Genomic DNA, 15,552 nt, shown 5'->3' on the forward strand with positions numbered 1-15,552 from the left:
AATGTTGGCTAAACAAGGACAGTGTTGACTAAACACGTGTTCCCCTCACCCAAAGGAATGGAGTCAGAGAATCCCCCAAGCTCCAAATTGTGGGGGCAGATGGATCTCTTAGAAGTTCACGGTTTGCCTTTCTCCTGCCCAGCCCCATGCCTTAAGCAAAGTGTGGGATGGTCTCGGGAGGACACCCACAAATGTAAGTAGGAAGGTGGGAAACAGCCTCTCCTCTAATATAGGAAAACAACTGTGACAGACAGAACAAAGCATGTGGTTCAGACACGAGACCCTGAGCTAGCCCTGGGGAGGGAGAGAGCAGCTCTGCAGCCCTTATCCTCAGGAAGCCCTGAACGCTGAGAGGCACTGTTACAGAACCGAACTGGGGTCCAAGCGCTAGGTGAGTAAAACCCGACAGCCACACCGAGGTTTCACAGCAATAAAAAGGAAAGCGTTTATTTGCAGGGCACCAAGCAAGGAGGATCTGGAAGCTACTGCTCAGCTCCTGACCTCCCGCATGGCTTGAGGGTGAAGGTGTTTAAAGGTAGGGGTAGGCTGGGTGCAGTGGCTCACGTCTGTAATCCCAGCAATTTGGGAGGCTGAGGCAGGCAGATCACTGGAGGTTGGGAGTTCAAGCCAGCCTGGCCAACATGGTGAAACCTTGTCTCTATTAAAAATACAAAAATTAGCCAGGTGTGGTGGCACACGCCTGTAGTCCCAGCTACTTGGGAGGCTGAAGTGGGAGAATTGCTTGAATCCGGGAGGCAAAGGTTGCAGTGAGCCGAGGTCACGCCACTGCCCTGCAGCCTGAGAGACAGAGCAAGACTGAAAATAAATAAATAAATAAATAAATAAATAAATATAGGGGTAAACTTCAGAAGAGCAGAAGCCACAGGCAAAATCAGAAATCAATATATGGAGGGTACACACTGATTTTGGCCTAAAAGGGTGGGGGCATCTTTAAAGGGGAGGAGCTTACAGGTCATAGGAGGATTCAAAGATTTTCTGATTTGCAATTAGTTAAGGAAGAGAAGCTTTGTTTAAAAATTGGGGGTCAGCAGAAAAACATGTTAACTGGCTAGGGGACAGGGTGACTCCCACCAAGCCTCTCAGGAATAAACTTAAAACAAAGAACAGTGTGGTCAGAGTTCTGTCTGCAATTCCCCCTTATCCAAGGTCTACCTGTCAGCGAATCCCACCGGGGTCTGCAGTGGGGTCTGGGTGTGTGAAAGAACTCAGGGACATATGTTGAGATGTTATCTTTCATTTCTGTAGAGAAACCAAAAATCTCTGGACTTATTTCCTTGGCTTTAGGTGACGATTGCTTTCTTGCTTACTTACTTCTCAGGCCTACCTAGGTGCCTGGAATTTCCCTTCGAGGAACGCAGGAGTTTTCTTTATTTTCATGCTTGGGAAGGCTCATTAGGCCCCTAAGAGGGGGTCCCTTCCCCATCTCAGGACTAAAATGCAATGAAGATGTTGCTCAGGTATGCTCGGGGAAGACAGGCTGGGAGGGCTGGGGCCACCTTTAAGGAGAATTCCTAACATATTGGGTGCCCGAACCCCTGATGGGACCTTGTGGTCTTGAATGAAAAGCTCAGGCATTAGCTCTGTGTGCCCACTGACTTTTACTAAACAGGCTGCTGCCCAGCCTGGTTCGACGTGACCCCACCCCCACCCCCTTTCTCTGTGCTCCCCCATCACCCAGCCCACATGGTGGGACCTTCACTCTCATGACCAGCTCAGGCCATGCTGTGCACTCCTGATGAAGCCTCTTGAGCGCCTTCTTCAGAGCTGCTGATAATCTGGCATTGAATGGCCAGGCTGGAGGTTGAATGCTGAATCCTTTTGAATGCTGTGGTAAAGCCTGGCATGTCTCAGCACTGTCTCCTTTTGTGTTCAATCACCCTGACACTGCAGAGGCAGCTGGAGAGGGATGGGTCTGTGGAGGATGCCCCGCAGAGTGAAGCCGAGATGATGCAGCCACCAGGGCCGGAGGGTGAGTTTCCTAGTCCTTGTGTGTAACTGGGTCACTATTTTTAGTTGGAACCTCCAGTCAAAAATGTCAAACAGGGAAAATGAATGTGGGCTTGGCTGAGAAGAAGCCAGAGGTGAAGGTTTTGTTCCATCTCACTTAGCGGCTCAGCCTGGGACTTGGAAAAGGCCTTTTCTCAGTTCTGGGCCCAGGCTTTCCCACTTGAACAGCTGACATTCTGCGGATCAGAGACCACCACTACCCCAGGGAAAAGGGACTTAGCCGTAGGAAGCCAGCAGCCTGCTGGAAAGTTCTTGCAGATGTCTGTAATGCTGAGGTTTGCACCCAGCTCTCCCGCTCTTGCCTGCGAAAGTCAGAAAATGTGGCCGGGTGCAGTGCTTACATCTGTAATCCCAGCATTTTGGGAAGCCAAGATGGGAGAATCACTTGAGCCCAGCAGTTCAAGACCAGCCTGAGCAACATAGCAAGACCCCATCTCTAGTGACTGTGGGCCTAGCTACTCGGGAGGCTGAGGCAGGAGGATCGCTTGAGCCCAGGAGTTCAGAGATTGAAGTGAGTCACGATGACACTACTGCACTACAGCCTGGGCAACAGAGTGAAATTCTGTCTCTAAAATATAAAATGAATAAAAAATTTAAAAATTCAAGAAGCAGAAAAGGGAAATGTTTAGCAGGGTCACAGATGCCACAGATTTGAGCATGGTGCGGAGGAGCCCCACCTGCCACCACCCCATCAGCCAGGCCCGCTGGTCCGTCCCCGCAGCCTCAGGACCCCCAAATCTAGAGATTCCCAAGCCATGGAAGATGCATGGGACTCAGGACTGGAAGAGAGATCAGCAAGGCAACTTCCTCATCTCCCGGCTAACTGATGGAGCTGTTGATGGAAAAATCAAACTCCGTAAGGTATTTTTCAGAGGTTTCTTCTGAGCCAGTATGAGTGACCATGGCCCCGGAAATGCAGTCTTAAGAGGCCCTGAGAGAGTGCGTCCGGGACAGTTGGATTACGGCTTAGTTTTGTACATTTCAGGCAGGCAGGAGTTGCGAGTGAAGACATGAATTAATACATGGAAGGTGTATTTTGGATCAGCCCCAAAAGGTGGAATATCTTGAAGCAGGGACTTATAGATCATCAGTGGACCTAGAGATTCTTTAATTTGCAACTGATTAAAGGAGTAGAGCTTTGTCTAAAAATTTGGAGTTAGCAGAGAAGAATGTTTTAAGTTAAGGAAGTTTGTTAACCAAACTACTAGGTCAGAGTGACCTGTAGGGGTGCATGACTTACCCCTTGTCTGGCACGGCCTTAGGTCCTGTTTATAATTGGTATCTTATTGTTGCAAAGGGTCTGCTCTGTCAGTCTTCTGATCTCTATTTTAGCATGAATGCCAAGCAGTGGTTTTGTCTAAACTCCAAAAGGGAGGGAGTGTAACGAGGCGTGTCTGGCCTCCCTTCCTGTCATGGTCAGACACTCATTTTCTAAGATTTTTCTGGGGTCCCCTAGGCCAAGAAGAGGTACTCAGCTGGTAGGGGCTTAGGATTTTATTTTCAGTTTACAGAGAGCTATTGATAGAAACGCCTCCATGACTCTGATGGCTTGAACGAGAATTCTCTCTCTCTCAGTCTCTTTCTCAACACTCAAGGTAGAATTCTCATAAAATACATATGATGCTGCCAGGCGTGATGGCTCACGCCTGTAATCCCAGCACTTTGGGAGGCCAAGGAGGGTGGATCACCTGAGGTCGGGAGTTCGAGACTAGCCAGACCAACATGGAGAAACCCTGTCTTTACTAAAAATACAAAAATTAGCAGGGCATGGTGCTGCATGCCTGTAATCCCAGCTACTTGGGAGGCTGAGGCAGGCGAATCGCTTGAACCCAGGAGGCAGAGGTTGTGGCGAGCCGAGATTGGGCCATTACACTCCAGCCTGGGCAACAAGAGTGAAACTCTATCAAAAACAAACAAACAAACAAACAAACAAAAAATGAAAAACACCATATGATGCAATACCTAGATATGTTCTGAACTTCATACTTATTAATTCTCATGTATAACATATGCTCCAGGCGGTAGCAAGAATGTCAGCTCAGGACAGCCCGGTCCTCACTCATCTGCAATGAAAGACTCTCATTAGTGGTGCTGGGGGAAGGATTTAACTGTAGAATGTTGAATGATCATGTGAATAAATTACATAGAGACCCAGAATACGTTATATGATGATCAGCCAACTTAATCAAGGATGTTCTTTCCATGAGTAAAGTATTTGGAATTTGTAGTATTAAGAAGGGAGGGAAGTCCATGAGATGTGGCTGCAGTGAAGTGCTATATCATGTCCCTGGTTCTGCTTGTAACTGTGAAAGCTGCTGCTTTTTTTTTTTTAACTTGTCTCCACAGAGAAAGTGAAAGCTCACTTGAGCATGATCATAGCTCACAGTAGCCTCTAACTCTTAGGCTCAAGTAATCCTTCCACCTCAGCCTCCACAGCAGCTAGAACTATAGGTTTGTGCCACCATACCCAGCTAATTATTTTATTTTATTTTTTGTTGAGATGGGGCCTTGTCATGTTGCCCAGGCTGGTCTGGAACTTCTGGCCTCAAGCAATCCTCCTCCCGCCCTGGCCACTCAAAGTGCTGAGATTATGGGCATGAGCCACAGTACCTACTCAAAAGCTTCTTAAATCAGATCTGGGCTGGAACTGGACTCCAAAATATGGGAACTAACACATGTTTTATTAGGCTGCCAGCTGAGGGGACTTTGCTGAATTTGTGGTCTCAAGACCCTGGGAGTGACAGCTTTCCTCCCTTCCCGCCCCCCACACACCAGACACACACACACACACACACACACACACACACACACAGACACACACACACACACAGTCACCAGTCAGGTATGCAGAGATGACAAATGAGCTGAAGATCCCACCTGCTGAGGTCCTGAGACTCCTGGCCACACAGAACAATAGCTTCTATTCCCTGAGCACCTACTATGTGCCACACACAGCTCTAGGTGACTTTGTAAAATGGCCCGTTGGTCAAATTTACATAACAGGGATGTAGCACCTTCCCCCAGCTCATTTTCTAGAGAGGATGCCCCTCTTCCAGCCTGAGGAGCCGCTGTCAATGCCAGGGAGCTCTCCTCTAGTTGTAACCAAGTGGGCGCTCATTCAGCCTGGGCCACTTACATTCTCTTTTTGGGGGATGGGGAACTGGGCTCAGAAATACATAGAGGCCATTGAGAGGCGGGCCCTGGCCACGCAAGCCTGGGCTGGTGCTTGCAGATGGGAGCTCCAGGTTTCCTACCTACAGAGAGAGGAAAATGAACCAGCAAATGTACAGAGAGGATAAGGAATAGAGCGGGGTGCGGGATGGAGCTGTTGATCACCAAAGCTCCAGACAGATTCCAGCCCTCAGCTCCCAGCCTTCCTGAGAACCCACCTTCCCGTAGCTGCACTGATTCCATGGATGTTCTATTGTACTGGGTGCTGCTGGGGGCCAGGCCTTGTGGCCTTGTTCCAGGGCCCGGTGTGCAGTACTCCCTGTCCAGGGCGCTTCCACTCTAATGGGCTCTGTGAGGCACGTCCATTCTTTTAAATAAATCTTTGTTTACTGGAGTGAGCCCAAGTAGATTTCTATTTCCTGCACCCAAGAGATGTGTCATGAGGACCAGGATGGTATGGATTTTCTCAGTCTACAGAAGATGACTGGGAGGCTCCGAAGAGGCGAGAAGTGGCCCAAGGTCACCCAGACGCAGAGCTGGACATTTTATTTTTATTTTTATTTGTTTTCTTATGAACAAGGTCTCACTCTGTCGCCCAGGCTGGAGTGCAGTGGTGTGATCATGGCTCACTGCAGCCTCTACCTCCTGGGTTCAAGCGATCCTCCCACCTCAGTCTCCCTTGCAGCTGGGATCACAGGTGTGCACCACTGTACTCAGCTAATTAAAAAAAAAAATTATAGAAACAGGGTCTCACTTTGTTGCCCAGGCTGGAGTGCAGTGGTTCGATCGTGGCTCACTACAGCCTCAATCTCCTGAGCTCAAGCCATCCTCCTGCCTCAGCCTCCTGAAAAGCTGAGAATACGGGCACTCACCAACATGCCCAATTTGTTTTAATTTTTCTATAGGCAAGGTCTCTCTATGTTGCCCAGGCTGATCTCCAACTCCTAGGCTTAAGCGATTCTCCCACCTTGGCCTCCCAGAGTGCTGAGATTACAGGTGTGAGCCCTGGCACCTGGCTTTGAGCTGGATTTTGAAAGCAGCACATCATCTTGAAGCACACTCACTTCCCACAGGGCTGTCATTGCCTCCCAGGGGCTAAAAGAGTTCATTCTGCCAAAAGAGTTCGGGGCCCTGCACCCAGGGTAACCCCTGGGGTCAATAGCAGAAACCCCAAAGGGTGCTGGGAAAGTTCTGCTCATAGCAACACACCCTCCAGGGTGTTTTGAATGCTATATGATGTTGATTCTCACCACAGCCCTGCTGGAGCCACAGCACAGGTGTTACCTCGCTTTTACAGTTGGAGAAACCCTGAGCTTGGAGCAGCCAAGGGGCCTGGTGCAGGAGGGGCAGGACTCCACCCAAGACTCCTGACCTCTGCTCTTTTCACCACCCAGCAATACTTTAAATCTGCACCTACCTTTTACATCATCTCCTCTGATCCCTTCCCTCCTTGGGCTGTTTGCTATTTCTTCTTGGCTCAGTCTCCTCTACAAATTTGTCACCCAACTTCTCAAATATGTTTCACCCCTTCCCAGTGAAGCCCCCTTCTCCCCTAAAGTCAGGCTCCCCTTGTCTTCCTCACACACTCTCTTGAAACACACCACAAACCAACCACTGTGTTCTCCCCTCCCCTAAACCACTCTAACCAGGTGCATGGTACCCCATCAGTATCACCGTCTCCACCTAATGGCCAGGAGAAACCTGAAGTCAGCAGTGACTTCAGTCTCTTTCTCTTCCTACGTCATTCACAACATGTCAGCATCACTGGCAAAATTTCTGTCCAATCCAACCACTTCCATTGCTTCAATGTATCTCTGTCCTGTCTCAACTGGATGGCTGCAGTGGCCTCCGGAGAGGTCTTTCTGCTTCTTCCATTGTGGCTGAGTCTATTCTGTAAACAGCAGCCAGGGGCATCCCCGTGCATGCTGGCACCTTTGGATAAAAGCCAGGCTGGCACCAGGTGCGGTGGAATCCCCAGGGTGATGTTCTCCGAAGACCAGCACTGGAGTGTCGGGAAAGCCTCATGCTAAAATGCTGATTCCTGGCCCTGAGCCCATCCCTGCAAGTCAGAGTGGCTTAGGATGGGGTGGGAATTGCTGTTTAAGAAGGTCCCAGCTGATTTTTCCGCACGCCAAATGTTGAGGGCCATGGAGGATTCTGACAGGCGAGGAGGAAGGGCTTTGGAAGGAAGGAGCCCTCGGTCCCTGCAGTCACTGAACAAAGTCAGAATCTAAGCTTCTGGGCTGGGGCTGAGAAGCAGCTGAGGGTCAGGAGCCCAGCATTGAACATCCGGCCCTACCACTGCCTCGACGTGCAGGCTCCAGCTGAAGGACTCTCTTTGAGAAACCCACGTTCCAAGTCTCAAAACGAGATAATGACATCTGCCTGGCAGGGCTGCCGTGTGGATTAATACCTTTGCAGTTTACCCAGCACTTAGCACAGGTGCTAAATGCCTCACAAATGTGGGCATTATGGTAATTAGTGATGTGTCTTCCCGAAAATATCAGTGATTTTCTGGTTGATGGATTTACATAACTTGAAGGCCAGTGGGGCTTCCCTGTGGAATGTGCCTCGGATTCCCAAGTAACATTATTCTCCGTTACCCTCTCCTTACACACACACCTCTAACACACATATGTACACATGTACCTGCACACATACACCCGCCTAACTCACATATGCACCTAGCACACATAGACACATGCACATTCACACATATACCCACCTAACACACACCTAACACAAATATATACACATACACACGCCCACCTAACTCACACACACACTCCTGACACACATATATACACATACAGACATATACCCACCTAACACACACACACCTAACACAAATATATACACATACATATACCTGCCTAACACACACACTCCTAACACACATATATACACATGCACACATACACCCACCTAACACACACACCCCAGCACACATATATACACATACACACATATATACACATACACACCCATCTAACACACACACACCCCCCTAACACACACCTGACTCTCACATACACACCTAACACACATATATACACATGCACACATACACCCACCTAACACACACACCCCTAACACACATACACACATATATACACAGACCCACCTAACACACACACACCCAACACACATATATACACATACACACGTACACCCACCTGACTCTCACACACACCTAACACACTTATATACACATAAACGCATACACCCACCTAACACACACGTACCTAACACACATATACACACATTCACACATACACCCACCTGACTCACACACACTCCTAACACACATGTATATACATACACACATACACCCACCTAACTTACACACACACTCCTAACACACATATATACACATACACCCACCTAACTCACACACACACGCACCTAATACACATACACCCACCTAACTCACACACACACGCACCTAATACACATACACCCACCTGACTCACACACACACACCTCACACACATATATACACATACACACATACACCCACCTAACACACACACACCTAACACACATCTACATGTGCACATTCACACATACACCTGCCTAATTCTCATGCACACTACTGGCACACATATATACACATATACCTGCACATACACACCCATCTAACTTACATATACACCTAGCACACACACATAGACGCTCACACATCCCTCGATACACACCTATCCACGAGCCCCATCTCAGTCCCTGCGAGGCTCCCGCTGAGCTCAGCACTGTGTGTGGTAGGGAAGGACTTGGCAGGTGTCTGGAGTGGGAGGCGCTGGCCCGTGGTCTGGATGCCCAAGGCTGGCGCTCTGCTTCCCTCTCTTTAACTCCTCAGGGACTAGGAAATCCTGCCTTTCCCTTTCTGGGGCTTCCTAAGTGCTGTGAGTGGTGCCACCTACTTAGGAATCGGTTGGTTTCATTCTTCTGACAATAGTTTGCTCCAGGTCAGTTTGGGACTGCAAATAAAAGATTTTCTTTATTTTTTGGCAGGGAGGGACATTTCACTTTTTAAATCAGCTTTCTAAAGTATGATCTCCATATAATCACCTAGAAGCGTACAGCACAATGGTCTTGACAGATGCCAGCATCCTTGGAACCACTGCCACCACCAACGTCTCAAACCATTCCATCAAACCCAGAACACTCCTGGTGCCCTGAAGCGTCTCCCTTCAATGGCAGAACCAGCAGAGATTCAGTGGTCACAAGGTGAGTGAGGCGGCCTGGGTCTGGCTCCTGGCCATTAATTTTAAATAATTTGCATTTAACTTTGAACCACCACACCTGGCCATATTGGATAGTGCAGGAGGAATAAACTCACTGGCACATCCTTCTGGGGGGTCTACTGTGTGCCCCCCTCCAAGCGGAGCGTGTGGGAACAGAGAGCAGCATCCCTGCCACAGTGGGTGGCGGTCTGCTTGTGAGATATTTTATTTTCTTGAAACAAATAAAAAAGACAAAAGGATGCATGGTGTAAAAACTGGTGTTCAGGCTAAAATCAAAAAACCATTAGTGGGCAACACAGCACAGAGTGGGCTCTGCCCAGGCCACATGTGTGCAGTGCCAGGGCTCGGCTTCAGACCCAGATGTCCACACCCAGCCCTGCCTATTACACAGAGGCGGACAGAGCTGTGGGCCAGCGGCAGGCAAAAGGCCATGGGGCAACCAGAACTCTCCATCAGGGCATTGCAGCCTTTAAGAGAAGGTGGGAACTGCTGCATTTGCCCCGCCCTGGATCTCAGCCCAGGAAATCCACTGTCACAGAACAACAGTCTTAGGAGCTTTCTTATCGAGACAGTAGGAAGCTTTTAAACACATCAGTGGTGAACGCCAGGCGGGTCTCTGGAACTTTTTCATCTTGGAAAACTGAAACTCTCTACTCATTGAACACTGTACACTTGATTGAGAGCAAATTGTATGTGTTTTTGCCAGCCTCTTCCTGAAGGCGGACATTTGTCTTGATCTGTATTGGAATTCTTTATCTATGTTTAAATTTTGTGTGAGATTGAATTCATGTGTATGTGAACTGAAATGAAATTAAAATGTCAAACTACAAAAAGGGGGATATTTTTATTTAAAAAGACAACAGTCACCCCATAATCATACCTTGTGCCCCCCTAGGCTGGCATGAGGCAATCCACTGTTTGTAAGCATAGACTTGGGGTCAAGGTCCGCACTCCACCTCTTCTTTAACTTCTCTCTAACTCAGTTTCCTCATAGAAAAATAAAAGCCCTGACTTCATAGGACCATGGTGATGATTTACTCAGTAAGGTACGCAGCACAACATCTGATGCAGAGTAAAAATTAATGCATGTCTAATGTTTACTATATTCCAGCCACGATGTTAAGCTCTTCATACAAACATCAACCCTCCAAGGTGGATGTGATTATTAGTCCTACTCTCAGGATGAGAAAACTAAGGCATATGATTAAATTGCCCGGTGCTAATAAGTAATTGCACCGGGATTAACACTCAGGCACTCTGATTCCAGTGCTGTGTTTTTAACCATTAGAGTTAAGTGCCTGCATTTGTTTCCTATGTCTGTGTAACAGGAATTATTTATTTATTTATTTGAGTAAGGGGCTCACTCTTTTGCCCAGGTGGGAGAGCAGTGGTGTTATCCCAGCTCATGACAGCCTCAAACTCCTGGGCTCAACCAGTCCTTCTGCCTCAGCCTCCCAAGTAATTAGGATTACAGGGATGCGCCAGCACACCTGGCTTTTTTTTTTTTTCCAATTATTTGTAAAAATGATATCTTGCTTTTTTGTGCAGGCTGGTCTCGAACTCCTGGGTGCAAGCAATCCTTCCACCTCGGCCTCCCAAAGTGCTGGGATTACAGGCATAAGCCACCGCGCCCAGCCAGGAATGGATTTTCTCACAGTTCTCGATGGCGGAAGTCTGAGATCAAGGTCTTGGCAGGGCTAGGTCTCTCTGAGGCCTTTCTCCCCAGCTTACAGGTCACCGCCTCCTCTCTCTGTCTTTCCTTGTCTTCCTTGTGTCCACAGTTGTGTCCAAATTCCCCTTTCTCATAAGGACGTCAGTCATGTTGGATTAGGGCCCTCCCTCCTGACCTTGTTTTAGCTTAATCTCTGCAACTTAACCCTTAACCTCAGTAAAGATCCTATTTCCAAATGTGTTCACATTCTGAGGTCCTGAGGATTAGGACTTTGAAAGGATTAAAACAGGCTCTTCTGGCATATTGACAATTTCAGCTAAAGACTCTTGAGAAACAGCAGGTGCAAAAAGATCACAGTGACCTCCATGCTGTACCTTGAGATGAAATTCCAATGCGAAAGATGCCCTCTCCACCCTAGAAGGGAAGGCAACATCCTTATCTTTGGGAGTGAAAAGTCCAAACTGAGAGCATACTGTGAGTACCTCATTAGCATCACTCCATTCTCTGAGCTTCCCTGCAGACTTCAGTTGCTTCTTCACAGCTCTGCTCTTTGTCCCGTCCAATCTCTGAGTAACTGACTCACTGCTTCTGCAGGTCTTCATTTCTGCAGGAGGGCTCCCATGCTACATAAATCCTGCATTACACTTTTCTCCTGTTAGTCTATGTTATGTCCATTTAATTCTCAGGCCCAGCCGGGACCCTAAGAGGACAGAGGTGGAGTATTTCCACCCCTACAACTTTACCCGATCACAATTCAATCCTAACAGTGCCTTTCTCTGGAGGGGCTCTGCCAGCATGAATTCCTGTACGGGTGGAAGCCTCACAGTCCAGTCTACCAGTGAGGTCCACATGGGATTGGCTGGAGGGAGCTACGAAGTCAAGCGGCGTCAGGTACAGAGAAACAAATCCCACATCCAAGGGCCCGGAGGCGGTAGAGCAAACCACACACAGCCGGGTGACTTAAGGGCAAGGAAGTCTTCCTGCAGGAGGTGAATTTGGCACAAGGGATACGTTTTTAGGCCCTGAGTGGACGATCTGGGTTTCAAACTGGACTTTTGAAAAACACACTCTTATTGTAGAAGGGCCTGTGAGTTTGTTTTAATCACTTCTCAAAGCTACGCTAGGCATTCACAGCTCAGGATCCCCAGTTTAGCCTAATAAAAAAAAGTAATTACATCATATTACAGATAATTTGTGTCTGAGACGATAATTGAGTTAAAACGCTTATTGTAACAGACACATCAGATTGGCAAGGAGGAAGCTCGGCTTAAATACAAACAGTGTTGAGAGTGGAATTAAAGGATTGCCATTGCAGTTAATCCAATAGTAATTATTTTCTGAACATAAATTCCTGAGTAGCGAGGACACAATTATATCTACAAACAGTCATAAGAAAATAATTACTCCACGTTCCACCTGAAGCAACAGTCCATAAAAGCTCTGGTGCCACTCTCCAGGAAGCCGGGCTCTTTCCATCAGAAACTCACAGCCGATGCCAGTACTGAGAAAAGGGCTCCCAAGCACTGCGGGACTCACCAGGCAGCCTTATGACAGGCTTTCCAAGTGTGATTGCTCTGCCCGCGTGTCACCCAGGCCCACCGTGTATATGACCACCCCAACAGGCCGACACTTAAGACACCCCAGAGGATGAACATGCACGTCTTTCGTTCACAGACTGCAGTCTCCAGCCTCACCCCCTGGGCCACCCACCCTCCCCCGCTGGACTGACAGCCTTCCCGTACCATCCAGAGGCCATGGCCTACTTTGTCAACCCTCCCTTGTGAAGATCCTCATCTTCCTGCCATGCCTGCCCAGCCAGACTCTAGCCCTGCATCAGCCAGACCCACTGGTAGATGTCAGGGCGATCTCACACTCAGTCCTGGAGCTGCCCAGGAACCTCACTGTCCTCCTGTGCTCTCCCTCGCTCTCCTTGGCCACTTGCTCACCTGGTGAGCTTTCCCCTCTCCAAAGTGACTCCACCTCCTACTCCAGATCCTCTCCATCCCAATCCACAGAGGGCATGGGATAAAGGAGAAGCCCCAGACAGGAACTTCTTCAACTTCTGCCTCTGGCCCTCAACGACGCCTGCAAACAATGTCACCTGTAAAGCTCTTCTGCTTGGGTTTTGTCCTAAGGAGGTACCTGTTCTCCTCCTCACTCAGGCTGGCTCCTCACAGTCTCCAATCCTGTCCCATCCTGACTCCTTTGCAGGCCTCCTATGTGGGCTTCGGTGCCCCCTACCTCGAAAGCTTATTCCCTCAACTCCAGGGGCACCTCAGTCAAACTTCTGGAAGATCTCCCTCCTTGCTCAGGGCAGCCTCTTTGCACCCTAGCCTCTGTCTCAGCATCCGCTAGCATCGCTCTCGCAGCAGGAGCCGCCCTGCTCAGCTCACCAAGATGCTGCCAGTGTAGCTGGGCCGGAGCCCTGCACCGCGCTGGAGTCCCGCTCTCCCCAGAGCCCCGGCCCTGCTGTGTGCTGCTCCTCCCTTTCTCTGCAACTCCCTCCTGGGCCTCTGAGGTTCTTTGTTGTGGCTGCTCCATAAAACCTGGTGATGGCCAGTGTTCCACTTCTACCCCAGCCTCTTTGCTTCCACCTTATGGTATTCTCCCTGGTGATCAAATCCTCCCTGAGGTTTAAAATATACTGATGCCCCCAGGTCTGTATCTCCAGGCTGAATCTGCATACTGAGCTCAGCTTGTCTGAATGCTGTGCCCACTGGGTTCTCTCCTGCGGGCTTGCTCTCTAGCTTTCTCTCTCTCTCCCTCTCTCTCACCCTCTCCCTCTCTTTCCTTCTCTCTCTCTCCCTCTCTCTCTTCTTCTCTCTCTCCTCCTCTCCCTCTCTCTCTCTTCTCTCTCTCTCTCCCTCTCTGTCTCTCCCCTCTCCCTCTCTCCCTCTCTCTCTCCTCCTCTCTTTTTCTGCCTCCTCCTCTTTATCTCTGTCTCTCTCCTCCTCTCTCTCTGTCTCTCCCTCTTTCTCTCCCTCTCTCCTTTTCTCTCTTCCCCCCTCCCTCTCTCTCCCTCTCTTCCACTCTCTCTCCTTCTCTCTCCCCCTCTCTCCCTCTCTCTCTCCTTCTCTCTCTTCTTCTTTCTCTCCTCCTCTCCCTCTCTCTTCTCTCTCTTTCTTTCTCTCCCCTCCTTCTCCCTTTCTCTCCCTCTCTGTCTCTCCCCTCTCCCTCTCTCCCTCTCTCTCCTCCTCTCTTTTTCTGCCTCCTCCTCTTTATCTCCCTCTCTCTCTCCTCCTCTCTCTCTGTCTCTCCCTCTTTCTCTCCCTCTCTCCCTCCCCTTCTCTCTTCCTCTCTCTTACTGTCTTTCTCCCTCTCTCTTTCACTTTCTATCTCCCTCTCTCTCTCCCTCCCTCTCTTTCCTCCTCTCTTCTGTCTCTCCCTCTTTCTCTCCCTCTCTCTCTCCTTTTCTCTCTTCCCCCTCTCTCCTTCTCTTTCCCTCTCTCTCTCCCTCTCTGTCTCCTTTTCTTTCTTCCCCCCCTCTTCCCCTCTCTCTCCCCCCCTCCTTCCCTCTCTCTTCCCCCTCTCTCCCTCTCTTTCCCTCTCTCCCTCTCTCTCCTTTTCTCTCTTCCCCCTCTCTCCCTCTCTCCCCCTCTCTCTTCCCCCTCTCTCCCTCTCTCTCCTTCCCTCTCTTTCCTTCTCTCACCCTCTCTTTCTCCTCTCCTCCTCCCTGTCCTTCTCTCTCCTCTCTCTCTCCTCTTCCTCTCTCTCTCCTCCTGTTTTTCTCTCCCACTTTCTCTCTCTCTCTTCCTCTCTCTCTCCTCTTTTTCTCTCCCACTTTCTCTCTTTCTCTTCCTCTTTCTCTCTCCTTCTCTCTCTCTTTCCCTCTCTCTTCCTTTCTCTCTCTCTCCCTCTCTCTCCTCCTTTCTCTCTCTCCCCTCTCTCCCTTTCTCTCTCTCTCTCCCTCTTTCCCTTTCTCTCCCTCTGTCTCTCCTCTCCCCCTCTCCCTCTCCCCTGCTCTTCTTCTCTCTCCTTCTCTCTCTCCTCCTCTTTCTCTCTCTCCCCATCTCTTTCCCTCTTTCTCTCTCGCCTCTCCTTCTCTCTTTCTGTCCCTCTTTCTCCCTTTCTCCTCCTCTTTCTCTCTCTCCCTCTCTTTTCCTCTCTGTCTCTCCTTCTCTCTCTCCCTTTCTTTCCCTCTCTCTCTTTCTCCTTCTCTCTCTCTCTCTCCCCCCACCCCCACCAATTTTCTTCTGACATTTTCTAATCTGAGGTTGCGTTACTCCATGTGCCTGGAGAAGACGATGGCAACATAGGATTCTGCATGTAAGGATTTTCCTAAGGGAAACAGGGTTGGAAGAAAATGGAGGGAAAGTGGGAAAAGCCTGGAGAATCATCAAAAGGAGGTGCAAACCTGACCCTAAATGAAGGGAAGTGGGAGGGAAGCTTGGGTGGGAGCCACCTAGACCATGGTACAGTCTAGGGAACGTCCACCAA

The 15,552-nt window shown here is 49.3% G+C and overlaps 1 long non-coding RNA gene across 3 annotated transcripts; it reads left to right on the top strand.

The window, feature by feature from the left end:
* Nucleotides 1-145: 145 nt before the first annotated feature.
* On the top strand, nucleotides 146-14,313 carry LOC100975433 (uncharacterized). Of its 3 annotated transcripts, XR_004667898.3 has the most exons (6): nucleotides 282-391; nucleotides 1,340-1,478; nucleotides 1,912-1,990; nucleotides 9,211-9,426; nucleotides 10,992-12,006; nucleotides 12,790-14,313. It is a non-coding gene; the product is annotated as an uncharacterized LOC100975433 (long non-coding RNA). The 3 variants fall into 3 exon arrangements; XR_004667899.2 differs by lacking the exons at nucleotides 282-391; nucleotides 12,790-14,313 and adding an exon at nucleotides 146-193 and having other exon boundaries at nucleotides 10,992-12,769; XR_008622091.1 differs by lacking the exon at nucleotides 12,790-14,313 and having other exon boundaries at nucleotides 10,992-12,769.
* Nucleotides 14,314-15,552: the final 1,239 nt, after the last annotated feature.

The sequence above is a fragment of the Pan paniscus genome, chromosome 20, assembly GCF_029289425.2.
Source record: "Pan paniscus chromosome 20, NHGRI_mPanPan1-v2.0_pri, whole genome shotgun sequence".
Classification (NCBI taxonomy): Eukaryota; Metazoa; Chordata; class Mammalia; order Primates; family Hominidae; genus Pan; species Pan paniscus.